The 15,260-nt window shown below is 43.0% G+C and overlaps 1 protein-coding gene across 1 annotated transcript in view; it reads right to left on the reverse strand.

The window, feature by feature from the left end:
- The window catches only part of LOC126299053 (RNA-binding protein 12-like), an 81,368-nt gene extending 67,187 nt beyond the window's left edge, over positions 1–14,181 (reverse strand). The window contains exon 1 of the mRNA XM_049990710.1: positions 14,036–14,181. The gene's annotated coding sequence lies outside the window, so the exon portion shown is untranslated. The remainder of the gene's footprint in view (positions 1–14,035) is intronic.
- Between the last annotated feature and the right edge of the window lie 1,079 nt (positions 14,182–15,260).

Below are 15,260 nucleotides of genomic sequence, written 5' to 3' on the forward strand. Positions count from 1 at the left end.
ACTAGATTTAATCAGGGCAAAAATAACATGCTCGCTGCCGAAGTAGTGTCTAATTGAAAAGATAGCGCCAGGCATGAAGCCCCACAACTTTTATAGGCAAGATACTGCCATGTCCCCAGGCGTGGCATGGCTGGACTCTGTGCAACAAATACAACACACTCAAATAAAACGCTAGCACGCTGTACCAGTAGAGTCGTCTTGTCACAACAGGAATCCCTGAATCACAAGACACTATACTTACGCTCAAGTCGCTTAGGTTTACTTTTTCTCGTTGGCAAGCACGACACATACATAAGGGCCTGGTAGTGTTCCTCTCTTACTGCCATCCCCTCTCCTGCTAAGACGGGGGCTGTTTCTCGGCTGCTGGGGGCAGTCAGCGGAACAACAGAGAGAGTCCCAGCTGTGCTTGGCTGCGGCGTAACACAGCGCAGTTCCTTTCTGTCTATGTGACCTACTAGTTAAAGCACGACAGCTCGGTTCCCTGCTTTTGTAGCCCTCGTAGGGAATCTTGAGGACTCTCAACAACTTTCTCTACCGGCATTAAACAAACTGAAGAGCACTTAGTGAATCAGAGCATAAAATAAAGTACAGCCAACATCAGAACTGCTCCATTGCGTCCAAGGTCGCATTAAACATTACATCAAACACATATAATTTATTAGGGACCCTATTTCTGACGAAGTGTTCTTGGTAGAGGTAGCACCCACCAGTGAAATCGACCGTGCAGCTGCAATAACCGCATAAATTAAGTTAATGTATCAATCCAAAAATACGTTCTCTGATAAGTCTTTCTTGTACACTATTAGATCCAAAATAAGCTTTATCTCACAAATAGATCAAAACGTCAATCGAATCCAGTCCTGGCTGGAGACAATAACCTTAGTCCCACAAAATACCAGTATGTCACGCTTTGAAACAAACGAACAAAAGACTCATCGTTCCCACATCGATAAAAAATTTCGTTATATCATTGGTCGAAGAGCGAATCAGTCTACTGGGGACTGTGAAACAGACAAGAACCTATGCTCCTTCCTCATTACAAAAAGTTGCCATGATATGACTACGAGCAGTTTACGAGCCTTGGCGCAGACGATGAGTAAAATGTTACTTCTGAATGTCTCCGTTGGCTGATCTGTCCCCGCATGGTGGATGCGTCTTGCTTTTTCATATGCGTAGATCTTGCTGATCTGCATATCATGTCATCACAGAACAGTGAAGCAAGGTCTTTTAAGAACTAGAACGAATTCATTCTGTACGCACCCTTGATACATGAAGGAATCTAAGATGTTTAATGCTACGAGGTATACGCTCTTAGTCCACTTTAGCGTGGCAACCATTTCTGATTACCATCAAGTATGAAATCCTGGAAACTCACCAGTTGCTTAAAGAATTGAGAAAGTGTTCCCGATCTGCAGTTTGGACTGTAAAGTAAAAATCAGCACATCAAATCTGCTCAGAGGACGAGAATATGTTATTTCCCTATGTTTATAGAATCCCAACTGTTAGCTAAAACAGATGAATCGTCATGAAAAGGATAGGAGACTAACACAGAAGCGACGATCCGTCCTTTTTTACTAGATAACGAAACAGTCCACGGTCGTGGAAAGGAGGCTGTGCTTGTGAGAGGGGTGAGGCCTATCCCTTATGTTTTTAAATCTGTGCATAGGTAAGGCAGTACAAAAAACTAATGACGACTTAAGGGAGAACAAAAAATAACTTTGAGGTTACCCGGTGACTTTGTGGTTGTGTCAGAGATGGAAAAGGGCATGGAAGATCAGTTGAACAGAATGGATGGTTACACACGGTTATTTACTTCGGTCACAGTTGCGGTTTCGGTTTTTATCGGCCATCTTCAGAAGTTGGCATATTAGTCACAGCATGACGCGTGAAGTACGCCGCTGTGTATGGCTGCCTCAGCGTTCGAATACTCGAGGTGAACATCCAGGTACTTCCATTCCAGAGAATTCTTCTTCCAAAGCGAGAAAAGTGTACCAACAACCTCATTTCACTGAAAGTATTACAGGTGAACTGCTTCTGACGATATAACGAGATGTTCTAATAACCCTTAACAGGGCCTTCGTGTACTACAACTTGTCTCAGGCAATGATAAATATGTGTATGTAGAGAGATGAGTTCTATGAATGGAGATGAAACTGAATTGACTAGCGTCTTTCTTCAGGATAGGCTAATACAATTCTGGAAGAAATTTACACCCTGCCTGGCGTTGCTACGAAAAATCATTGCTTTACTACTGTGTTTCTTGGCAATGTGTCACGACCCAAATCAACCTACAGACCTATTTATTTCGTGAAAAATATTTTATATTGGTTATATTCCAAATTTCTAATAAACTTAAGAAATGATATAATGTATAACGTAAGTTGCTATTAAAAGTATTCTGTATTAAATAAGTATGTTTACTCCCTAGGCCGTTTCCAGGCGAATTTTTATTCCAATGTAAGTTTTGTTCTTCACCCAAGCTGTGATCGAAAATCGTCAAATACCGAAACTGGTCGTTTATTAAACAACACTTCTTGACAGCAGTTTACGGTGTTACACGATGTCATTTCTAAAGTTAATTTTGCCGAGCCTGTGGGACAAAAAATTGAATACAGGAATGATCTTAACGATTCTGGTCTTCTGTTCTCGGTCAAGCAGCGACACTGCACCCCTTACTTCCGAAAGAGTGGAAGTTCCGTCGTAGGTGAACTGTCGCATCTTAGATTCTTAGTTGCTGTAAGGGCTCTCAAACTAATGTCTCGCGTGCTTCGTGCGATGTACATGTGTGATCGACAACATACTGGAGACTATCTCTACGATGGAGACAACCACTGATTGTACAGTAACCTATCAATCTTGCTCGCAATGCATTTTGGCAGCCATCCTTCAGCGTCTTCCTTCCCAAATCTGTGGACCCAGACAAGAAAGTATTTGATAAATTGTTGAGCACTGGTTAGTTTCACAACGAAAAACACCTGACAGTGGCGGGAGACGTAAGGATGAAGGTTTGCGACGAACGTCCAGCCAACGTCGTAGTTCTTGAAGAGGGATTAGCTCGATTATGTGTCTCACTGATCACTTAAACCAAAAACCGTAATGACGATTTATAGCTGACAGTTTTACAACGATAGGGGACGATTTTGGCCGTGGTCTTATTGGGATATCCAACTCGGCATCCGCCTTAAATGATGTAGAAAGGTCAAGGGAAACCTAAATAGGGGTGGCTGGGCGGGGATTTGACTCTCGCTGGTACCGAACACTTCGACCACTATGACACCTCACTCGGAAAGGCAGGTAAAGTGAAACGTGTTGTGAAAATGGGAAGGTCGCGAATTGTGTAGCAAATACTAATGTACTGACACAGGGAATGGTACGCTCTTGTTCAACAACGCTGAAATATTCTTTTCAATGCGCCGCACGTGGTAGTCGCGCAGTCTAGGGCGTCTTGTCACTTTCCGCGCAGCTTCCCCCGTCGGAGGTTCGTGTCCTCCCTCGTGCATGGATGTGTGTGTCGACTTTAGCGTAAGTTAGTTTAAGTTAGATTAAATAGTGTGTAAGTTTAGGGACCGATGACCTCAGCAGTTTGGTCCCAGAAGACCTTACCACAAATTTTCAATTTTTTCCTTTCAGTGAAAAATGCAGATTCTAAGCATTTGGGTACCATGGCATTTAAAATGCGTCATATTAGCAGATGCATGGAGGTCTTTGCCATACTGAAATTTCCGGTTTTTCCACGTGTCCTATACCCTTTTGTATTCCAATATGAACTACTCAGAAAACGTTTTATACCACACCAGAACCCATGAGGGCTTACATGGGAGGATAGCAGAGGATGAAAAAAAAGCCTTACGTAACAATACATATTAACATGAAGGCCTGTCAAAAGTCTGAATAACCACGTTTTGCAGCTTGGATGCGCTGGTAGAGTGACAGTGAGGTCCTTGGAGGTATCGACACCAGTGCCGCGGCCAGCTGTGTTAGGCTTCACTCCTGAGGATCCATGGTGCGAACAGCCCGATCGAAGTAGTCCCATAGATTGTCGATTGGATTTAAATCCGGTGCGTTTAGTGACCAGGGGAGTATGATGAACTCATCTTGGTGCTCCCCAAACCACGCACGTACAGTGCGAGTTGTGTGACACGTTGCGCTGTCCTCCTGATAGATGCAATCGCGTCGAGGGAAAAACAAACTGCACGTATGGATGGACATCTCCCCAAAGCTAGATGCGTACCTGCGCTGATCCACTGTACCTATCAGGATGATGAGATCATCCGGGGAACGCCACAAAAATATTCTCCCGACCATAATGCTTCCTCCTGCCTGGACCATTCCGACGATTGTCGCGCGGCCGTACACGCCAATGCCCATCTGTCCGATGGGGCATAAAACGTGGTTCATCTGAAAAGGTCGCCTGTCGCCAATCAGTGAAAGTTCAATTGCGGTATTGGCGTTTAAATTTCAGCTTCGTCGTCTATGAACAGCAGGCAACATGGGTGCACGAACCAGGTGCCTACTGCAGAGGCAACATTCGCTGAAGGATTGTTGGGGAGACACTGTTCAAAAATGGTTCAAATAGCTCTGAGCACTATGGGACTTAACATCTGAGGTCATCAGTCCCCTAGAACTTAGAACTACTTAAACCTAACTAACCTAAGGACAACACACACATCCATGCCCAAGGCAGGATTCGAACCTACGACCGTAGCGGTCGCGCGGTTCCAGACTGGAGCGCCTAGAATCGCTCGGGCCACACCAGCCAACGAGACACTGTTGGTAGCCCCTTGGTTCATCTGACGGGCAGTTGGTCAACAGTTGCACGTCTATTCGCCTGTACACGTCTCTGCAGCTGTCATCTATGACCGTGGTGCGCCACAGTTGCTTCGGCTTCGATTTTGGATAGCGCCATTTTGCCATTCGCGGTATGCCTTAACCATGGCGGCACGCAAACAGTTTACAAACTTAGCTGTTTCGGCAGTGCTTCCATACTAGCCCCGACCGAACGAGGTGGCGCATTGGCTAGCACACTGGACTCCCATTCGGGAGGACGACGGTTCAATCCCGCATCCGGCCATCCTGATTAAGGTTTTCCGTGATTTCTCTAAATCGCTCCAGGCAAATGCCGGGTTGTTTCCTTTGAAAGGGCACGGCCGACTTCCATCCCCGACCTTCCCTAATCCGATGAGACCAATGACCTTGCTGTCTGGTCTCTTCCCCCCAAAACAACCCAACAACAACAACTTGCCCCGAAAGCCAATGATGATGCCTTTTTGGATGTCAGATATATCGCTTTGTTTCCGCATTACAACATCGACCGCGCTTTTTCCACGTCCTCCCCCCCCCCCCCCCCACCCCACACCACCACCCCCTCCGGCTACACTTTATATATTCTCCACTATTAGTGCTGCCACCTGCAGTCTGTGAGTGATAATTGCACAATGACGTCGAACATAGACGGTGGTCACACTAATGTGACTGGACCGTGAAAAACAAACCTTGCTGAGAGATAACAACAGTAGCCAAAATAAAGACAGCCTATTCAAAAGTGCACATCTTTGTGCATTTGTGAAATTAAAATGTGCTACTGACTGACGCTCAACACTATGTTGCTTCACTTCAACGTCAGTACAAACCACTCTGCTTGCTTCATTCCTTCCTATTGGAGGGAGGCATATATGAGATGGGTGCAGTGTGCTCGTTCATTATCGCCTTGCAAGGTGAATTGATCTCTGATACTTTCGAAAGACGAACCCATCACCGCTATGTTGGCCGTAGGGATGGCAAGAGATTGGAGGATCCTATCTTGGTAGTGCACAGCCCTTACTTATCCTCCACAGCGATGAGAGACGCCCTTCCTCTGTACATGAACTAGCCTACAGTATGACTCATCCACCTGTGCTAAACGCATGGGACTGCATGCCCGAGACGCAAATCGGTAACTTGGTGCCCCCACACTGTACGATGATCACCAGGCGTCAGACAAATCCTGCACTAGTCAGTGAAAATAATCCACCAGGTCCCATTCCAGGTGCTCACTTTCCCACCTTCTTTGCGTATCTCGGTGATGGAAGGTTTTTACTCTTGTTTATAAGAAGGCATAGACTCACCTGTCCGTGTGGTGACTCATGCGTACTGTCAAGCCCTCGCAGTTGCCTCTTAATGTCGCGTTCTACTCGGAGTAGCTACGAGCGGTCATTAGCTGGTATTCTTAAGAGCGGAAGACCACAACGAGGAAAGTCTTCAATGTTTTGTGTTTAAAGATAGCAGCTGAGTCTTGGAATAACGTCGCTGTACGATAATTCGGAGGACAACATCCCCTGCTAACAATTGTTCTCGACGTAGATTGAGAACGCATTCAAATTCGAGGCTTGTGGCATGTTGATAAGCTAAACACCGCACACAAGCCACTGTGTCCCGTTCACGACTGGAGACACAGCGAACTGCACAGAGGATGTAGGTTTATCTTTGCCTCCATTACACAGGTGGTTGGCGCAACGATTTCCTGTGGTAAAATGAATGCTAAAAAGATGTTTGCAACAAAATATGTTCAGACGGCTGTGGTAACTTAGTGACTAGGCGATAGACTCGTTGGGTTTCTCTGATATCAAAATCAATATTTTAAGTTGGCGGTCACCAGGTATCACTAAAATGCGTTACGAATTTGATAATGTTCTGTTGGATTAGCACTACTTGCTTATTGTTCTATACTGAACTTGCGCTCCAAATTTTCATTACAATAGCGATTCACATTTGTTTCTTGCTAAAGAACTGACACTCGTCACTTCAGCATTCATCATTTCTAAGCTCTATGTGACAGCCGTACTATAAAGGAAATTTACCCAACACTACTTGCACGTACTAGTCTTTAACTAGGCATTACTAGTTTGCATCTCACTTTTGAAATTTATATTTTAGTGCCCACGGGCAAAAGACGTAGACTGGAATGGTTTATGCCTTCCTGGCCCTGTTACAGTACATGTACTTCGCGTCACATTCGATCTGAGTTGCAATAACTGTTTCAACAAGGGGAACTCAATTAGAACTCCGTCCGAACAGGCCTTGGAAGATCCAACGGTACCGACCGGCCGCCGAGTCATCAAATATGGTTGAAATGGCTCTAAGCACAATGGGACTTAACATCTGAGGTCATCAATCCCCTAGACTTAGAACTACTTAAACCTAACTAACCTAAGGACATCACACACATCCATGCCCGAGGCAGGATTCGAACCTGCGACCGTAGCAACAGCACAGTTCCGGACTGAAGCGTCTAGAACCGCTCGGCCACAGCGGCCGGCGCCGTGTCATCCTCAACCCACAGATGTCACTGGATGCAGATATGGAGGGGTATGTGGTCTGCCCACCGCTCTACCTGCCGTATGTCAGTTTACGAGACCGGAGCCGTTACTTCTCTGTCAAGTAGCTCCTCAGTTTGCCTCACAAGGAGTGAGTGTACCGCGCTTGCCAACAGCGCTAGGCAGACCGAATGGTCACCCATCCAAGTGCTAGCCCAGCCCGACAGTGCTTAACTTCGGTGATCTGACGGGAAGCCGATGTTACAACTCCGGAAAGACCGTTGGCAACCCAATTACAGACGTACTTTAAATGTTTGAGAGTTTTGCTGCCCATTCTTTGTTCTCGTATACGCAGCAGGTCAACATTGTTGCTAATCTCCTTAGTATTAAAGATGCCCTGGTAATCGTGAAGCGCACTTGATGTCGGACAACAAGCCACATTTACCGTGTGTGGTGCACCTCCGTCAGTTGTGTTCAGAACGTCAGTGCGGGATGTGATGCCTTCTAGCGGCAATATTGTAAGCATGGCGGCTCGTCACACCGAGGTCCAGGCCATCCAGCACCGTTTGTAACGCACTTACTGCTGGGCAAATGCCATCTGGAAGTCAGTACACGTCTGCGGTGGTGCCGTTTGAGTACAGTCCTTGGGCCTGTAGTGCCTCATGCTTGTCCAACACATTCAAGTAAGGAGAACGAGCTGCCTAATCTAGTTGTATGGTGTTCTCGTCCACCAGGTAGGTTACTTTTGTGCATCATATAAGAGCCAGGCCCATATGCCACACACACCTCTGCTCGATTCCATCTCCATAGGCCGCTGAACACATGCTGTAGCGGCCTAATATGGTACTAACCACTACAAAGTACTATCGCAGTAACGCTCACTTACCGTTGGGTGCATTTTAACGTGTACCATGAGAGCACCAGATAAACTGGCGAAGAGAATCTCCCACCGGGATAATCTGCTGTCAGGACGTTATCCACCTGTCATGAGTCCAGTCACGTGGTGCGTTTGGGTGAGGTGAACGCACTTTGTTGGCTGCCGAGCTTACAGAACGATCTCTGGAAGGAGATGGGAAACAGTTTGATGGCGTAAGCGTCAGCCAAGGCTACTACCAGATACCTAGCCAGAATGCACTGGCTCAGTTGTTAGCAGATCAGACTCACAGTCAGGAGGAGCAGGGTTCAAATCCCTGTCTGATCATCTAGATTTAAATTCTCGATGACTTCCCTAAATCGACAACGGCGAATGCTGGATTGGTTCACTTGAAGAGGACATGGCTGATATCCTTATCCATTACTTCTCCTTCTCTAGTCACAGAGAGTGCCGCGCTCGTTGGACGTTCAAGAGCATTTAGCCCTATGGTACACATTCCACTGCGGCGGACAGCTGTTGATGTCGCTTCTTTGGCGTTTTCAATCAGTCCTGAGGGTGCAAATGCACGCAGGGCACAGCACAAGCAGGGAGTACCCACTTGAGTAGACTGTGTACACTTGTAGCCTCCGGACTGATTGAAAACGCCAAAGAAGCGACATTAACAGTTGTCCACTGCAGTGGATATGCGCACCACAGGTCTGAGGTAAGATAATGGTCTTATCCTTGGGTTGTTACATATGCTCGGGCTTGCCTGTACTGCTGTTTAATTTTTCCTCCCTCCTGGAATCATCTCGACTGCCTCTACATACGACGTTCAAGTGCCAGCTCACCTCGCACTGACTGCAGCCAGCCTCTAATGTTTCAAGGCTCTAACCACGTCCAACGCCATCCAAATGTGTCACCCTGCTTCCCTACAACTTGGATATTACGGCATCATAACTGCTATGTCGTAAGACATCTGCCCAAGCAGTACCTTTCCTAACGAAGGCATAATTGATTCACGAGGTGTACAGAGACAGTGAAATATACTCTTTATGAATAAAAATCCGTCTGCTATCTGTATTTTCTTTTTTTCGTTTTTAATTGAGGCTTTTTGTAATGACCTGATCAAGCTGTCGGGCGTGAGAGATGTTACATTATTAGATGAAAGGAAGACACACATGGACGCTAGTGAAAAGCAAACTACTGCATATTCGCTCCGAAAAAGTATAGAAAATAAAAACGAATAAAAAAGGAAGTACAATCAGCCAGTGGACTTTTATCTATAAAATATACACTATAGTATTGGTTAAAAACATTCTTGGTTGCAATTTTTTTTTAATTTTTCAACGACGCGTTTCGCTTTATTTAGGCGTCTTCAGGTTATCTTTTCTAGACGGACGCGAGAGGCACCAAGATCTGCATAACGCGTTCCCGTTCACAGGAGTGAGTAACAGTAAGAAGCCCATGGGCTTCAGTGCTGGCACACGACGCTGTGGCGCATTATGCTTACCACCTGAGCCCCCTTCTTAATGTTACTCACTCCTGTGAACGGGAACGCGTTATGCAGATCTTGGTGCCTCTCGCGTCCATCTAGAAAAGGTAACCTGAAGATGCCTAAATAAGGTGAAACGCGTCGTTGAAAAATAAAAAAAATAAAATAAAAAATTGCAACCAAGACTGTTTTTAACCAATACTGTTAAGCACTGGTTTGCTGTTATGCCACATATGGACTGGAAGATATACACTATACTTCAAATGGTTCAAATGGCTCTGAGCACTATGGGTCTTAAAACCGGAGGTCATCAGTCCCCTAGAACTTAGAAATACTTAAACCTAACTAACCTAAGGACATCACACACATCCATGCCCGAGGTAGGATTCGAACCTGTGACCATAGCGGTCGTGCGGTTCCAGACTGAAGCGCTTAGAACCGCTGGGTCACAGCGGCCGGCTCACTATACTTCGATTAAAATAATTTTATTGCCGACATGTCAAGTGAGTCGAGTAATAGGTGCCAGCCGCAAGCTAATAGAGGATGTTTCTCAAGCATCAAGTGCAATGGCTCTTTTTTTGTTATCGTCAACATCAAATAGCTCGTGGACATGAGTGCATACAGAAGTTCCGCTTCTGGATCATCATTTCTATTGAAGGTTATCATTGAGAACTCGTGTCCACGCCTGCTTCCTATATTTACTGTTAATACTATCTGACAGACGAGTGGTTACCCACAGTTAACAATATTTAGCTTGTTTGAATCTGTCCTGTCGTCACGCACAGACATGACCCCTCTGACGTCGTAGCGTTTTTATACAAGCTTTATGGTGCTATTGGTCGTAAATTAGGTAAGAAACATCGAACCCTACCCTTTGTGACTATCGTAGTGCCTAATGGCAGTAAAACATGCCCATAGCTTACGGTATGTATTGGCAGCCTAGCGGCGATGGCCAGTCCAAGCCGAAGTTGTTGGCGTCGTCAAACCTGTACCTCCGCCAGTAATGGATGAGGTCTTAAAGACTCTACGTCATTCGGCTGTAGCAGTGAACTTAATTAGGAACGGCGCTCCTCCCACGCAGCGAAATGCCTGAGTCATTGGAGGAGCTATTGTGGAATCTCTTTTTACGAGGCATGGTCGTCTTGAATGGCAAGATTTTGGTTCGGTTCTTAATTTAATTGACAATCTTAATTTGCTATTACAACTGCATTAAAATTTCGTGACTTACACGGAACACTTACTAGGAATACTATTACATGTAAAGAGAATGGAAAACACCAATCAAATTGAGCTTATAAGAATTCTATATTTTACATATTTGAATAGCTTACAATTCACATATACCAACGACGGCAGGAAATATTTTGTAATGCTAGTAGACCATGTACTTAACGAGTCACACAAAATATTTGAAACCCAAGAACTTTTTTAAAATAAATTAATTTGAGTTTTATCTTCCTGCTGTGGACAGCTTCTGTAAAGTTACTGGGAAAGCTTTATGTAAATAGCATGTTTTATTAAACAGAAAAAGGCTATTGTTTTCATGGTCCAAGACAGCAAAGATAAATATTTCCATGAAAGATGCCTAATTCGAAAGCAATTGTAGACCTGTCCAGAATAAACCTAGGACCAGTAAATTCAACATAGACCTTCCCTAGTAAATGTGTAATTCTATCAATGAACTAAATATTCATTAGGTTACCAATACTATGTGTGCTTATTAAAAGTAATGTGAAAGAAGCCAGGGTTTGTACTGAGATAATTCCTACAAACCTAGAAAATGTTCTGTATGTGACACTAAAATAACTTAATAGCACCAACGAAAACGCTTTATCACTATAAAATGTCTTTAATTCCGTACATGAATGTTATGAGTACATCTTATCTGTTTACTTTAACATTTTATATATAAAAACGGTTTTTCAAGACTAGATTAACATAATCAAGATAATTTTATATTATATTTGTGAGAAAACAGTTATGGGCAAAAGCCTTTCTTAGTCACTGTGTGAATCACACTATTCTACTAATAAATTGAAGTTTTGTAGGACTGATGATATAGCCAACCAATGGATAATGCCATGCCTAACAAAAGAATGCAGGAAGTTGTACTTATTAATTCAACCAATACAGTCTGCGGGCATAATTTTGAATTGGGAGAAATCATGTATGAGGTTACCCAGAGCCCAATCCTAAGTCCACTATTATTCCTCAAGTATATAAACAATCTTCCATCCAATATACAACAGACAGAATTAGGTTTTTTTGCCGATGATACTACTATTGTAATCCATTCAAACATACACACAAAAACAGAAGAAATGGTAAACAAAGTTCTTGAAAGTATCATGGACTGGTTTTCTACAGTTGGTCTCACCCTCAGTTTTAAAAAGACACAACATATTCAGTTCTGCAGATCTATGGGTACTACACCAACTAAAAGTGTAACATATCATGAGAAATTAATAAATAACTGGGAAACTTCAAAATTCTTAGATGTCCATATCAGTGAGAATTTAAACTGTAAATAGCACATCTTGGAATTCCTAAAACAACACATTTGCACTTAGAACCACTGCAGTTCTTGGGGAGAGAAAAATCAGTAAGTTGACATATTTTGCATGTTTTCATTTAATGATGTCATATGGAATAATGTTCTGGCGAAACTCGTCTTTTAAAAAAAGAGTCTTTATTGGTCAAAAAACGTGCTGCAAGTATAATATGTGGTGCTCACTCACGATCATCTTGTAGACATCTGTTTAAGTAGTTGGGCATTCTGACTACTGCTTCACAGTATATTTATTCCCTCATGAATTTTTATATAAATAATCCACTACTGCTCAAAATGAACAATAACGTACATAATTATAATACCAGCAGGAAAAATTATATTCCTTATTCCACATTAACATTGTCTATAGCACAAAAGGTGTTGCTGCACAATGCTGCAACAAAACTTTTTGATCACTTACCCACTGATATAAAATGTCTGACAGACAGCAAAGTAAAATTTGAAAACAAACTGAAAAAGCTTCTCCTTGACAACTCTTTTTCTATTCCGTAGAAGAATTTCTATCATTGTAATGTGTAAAGGGTGGTTGGTAGGAACTAGTAACGCACATTTGTATATCGTTTTTCTTTTTTCTCGAAGAAAACATAAAAACTTAGAAATGTCCAACATGTAACCATATCTACAAATTCATTTTTGATGTGAATCTAAAATGACTCATTGCACGTCATAACGATTTATCGTGCAAAATGATCCATGGTACTAACTAAGCAAAGAACTGATGTACTGAGAAAGTACGCCACAGACCTACATACCAAAAGTTCCAGAACATATGAAAAATTTGGAAGTATTGTTAGTATTGTTGTTGGAGGTAATGATCCACTACGTTAATCTGAATTGGAAAGCGTTCTGAATGACTAAAGGTCATAAAAAATTCGGTGGTAGTGACGATTAACAAAGCAGAAATTCTGAATTTCTACACGAAAGATCAACGAGGAGTGAGCAGCAAATTGATTTCAGCTCTTATACTCAACCTACGACATGGAAGCACAACATAGGAATTCTGGAAGTGATCTGCTTTTGTATTACTAAACGCAACATGTTTTATCGTAACATCATCAGCAAAATTTTTATTCCAGCAAAACAGAAAGAGAGATACCGATTGCTTAGAATTGAGAAGAAACACGGATATTCCAGGAAATATCGGGAGAACAAAACAAACAAACCTGACACACCTGAACGTTTGGTGACCTGACAAAACTTCCGACTGTAGAAAGTGTTACAAGACTTTAAAAACATTAAGTACTATAATTCTGAGACACTAGTGGGTAGTATTTCGACTATCTACCAGCTACAAACAGCTATAAGTTTGATATGCGAGCAGGTGAGAAAAAGGAACTAATACTGCTATACTGTCGCATATTTGGATGAAAGTGAGTAACAACACCGTATTTATTCCGAATAAAGGATTTGTCTGGGATATTAGAGAACCAAAATGTGAAAAAATTATGACCAGTGCAGACAAAAAAGCAACGATACCTTTCACATCAAAACCACAAAGCATTTGGTTCCAGAAATAATAGATTTTATTATTTAAGAACCACACTGGAGAGCAAAAGATGAAGAAGATGATCTTCGTATCCAAGATGAAAAAGAAGTCCGATGCCTTTGCAAATGACGTTTGGTGTAATAGGATTTTGTAGAGCTGGTGTGGTTTTATCCACAAACTCGATAGAACCGAAACACGGGTACGGAGATCGTAGATATTTAAATGTCACGGTTTTGTAGGTGGTTGAATGAGCAAGGAGAGAAGTCATTGGGGAAATGTCTGCGAACGAAGAGACAGAGTTAGCGGGTTTAGTTAGGCGGTAGGAGTGGCGACTTACCGGCTGCCGTGGCGGCGGGCTTGCACTGGGGCCACGGCGGCAGCGACAGCGGCGGCGGCCGCGGCACCGTTACCCGACCGCCCTCCCCTCTACACATTCCACCAGCGCTCCCAGCCTGCGCTCGCCGCATGAGAGCGGACACTCCGCTCTCCGCTCGACGCCTCGCTTCGCATCCGACGCCGCTCGGGCCATCTGATTTCTCTTTTTTCCGCGGAAGCTGTTCCTCTGCTGCACTCACGAGGTCACATTGCGCGCCACCTTGTCCCGAAAAAGTGTGCCCACAGTTGGGCTTCTGTAATTCAGAGCTACCTTCTTGTACCTCCCTGGACTAGTGCACAGCTGAGACAGACGCGGATTGAAAGAAGGGGCAAGGAGGTCGTGACCCCTCCCCGAACAAAAAAATGTGGAAACGTTTACATTTTTACATACACTACCTATCAAATTAACAGAATCTTCCGTCGGTTCTTGGTAAAACAACATTATAATAAATGGAAAGCACCAGTTTGCTTCTCTTCTACAATATTACTTTTATTGTAAACCGGTTTTCGGCTTACAAGGCCATCTTCAGACATTTACTATTATCACCAAAGAAGTTAAATGTTAGCAGACAACATTGGAAGAGAAGTAACACATCTAGACTGATGTAGAAACATACAGTAAGTAGCATCTTTGCAATGAAAAAGTTAAAACTTAACTGTACATGAATAACAATGGAGTAGAAAGGAAAACCTTTAGCACAAAATAGGAATAGCATGCCTACATAACAGTTTCTATTAATGAACAAAACTAATAAAATAAAATAAAATAAAATTAGTACTCGACAAGGCTTCATCAGGAGGTATGAAACATGGAGAGTGATACACAACAAATTAAAAGAAGAGACAGTTATCAATGTAAATACAGAATACATAAGGAACTTAAGCAATATCAATAAGATAAACAGAAATAAATAAATGCAGGAAAGTGGAGGTGTTTGAGGGAACCTACAGTCTAAGGGTGTGGTGGTACTACATTTTAACATTAACATTATAATCAAAGCAGTGGCTGTGTAACAGTTTTCATTAAATAAATGAGCAAAGTAAAATATGAACAGTATCTGATGAGACAACTACAAGGGGTGTTAAACATGGACAGTAATACAAGTACCAGTAAAAAGAAAGCCTTAACTATTGAAACTGTAGTCTATGTGGAATACAAAGACAACTTCAACAATACAAAACAACTT

The sequence above is a fragment of the Schistocerca gregaria genome, chromosome X, assembly GCF_023897955.1.
Source record: "Schistocerca gregaria isolate iqSchGreg1 chromosome X, iqSchGreg1.2, whole genome shotgun sequence".
NCBI lineage: Eukaryota > Metazoa > Arthropoda > Insecta > Orthoptera > Acrididae > Schistocerca > Schistocerca gregaria.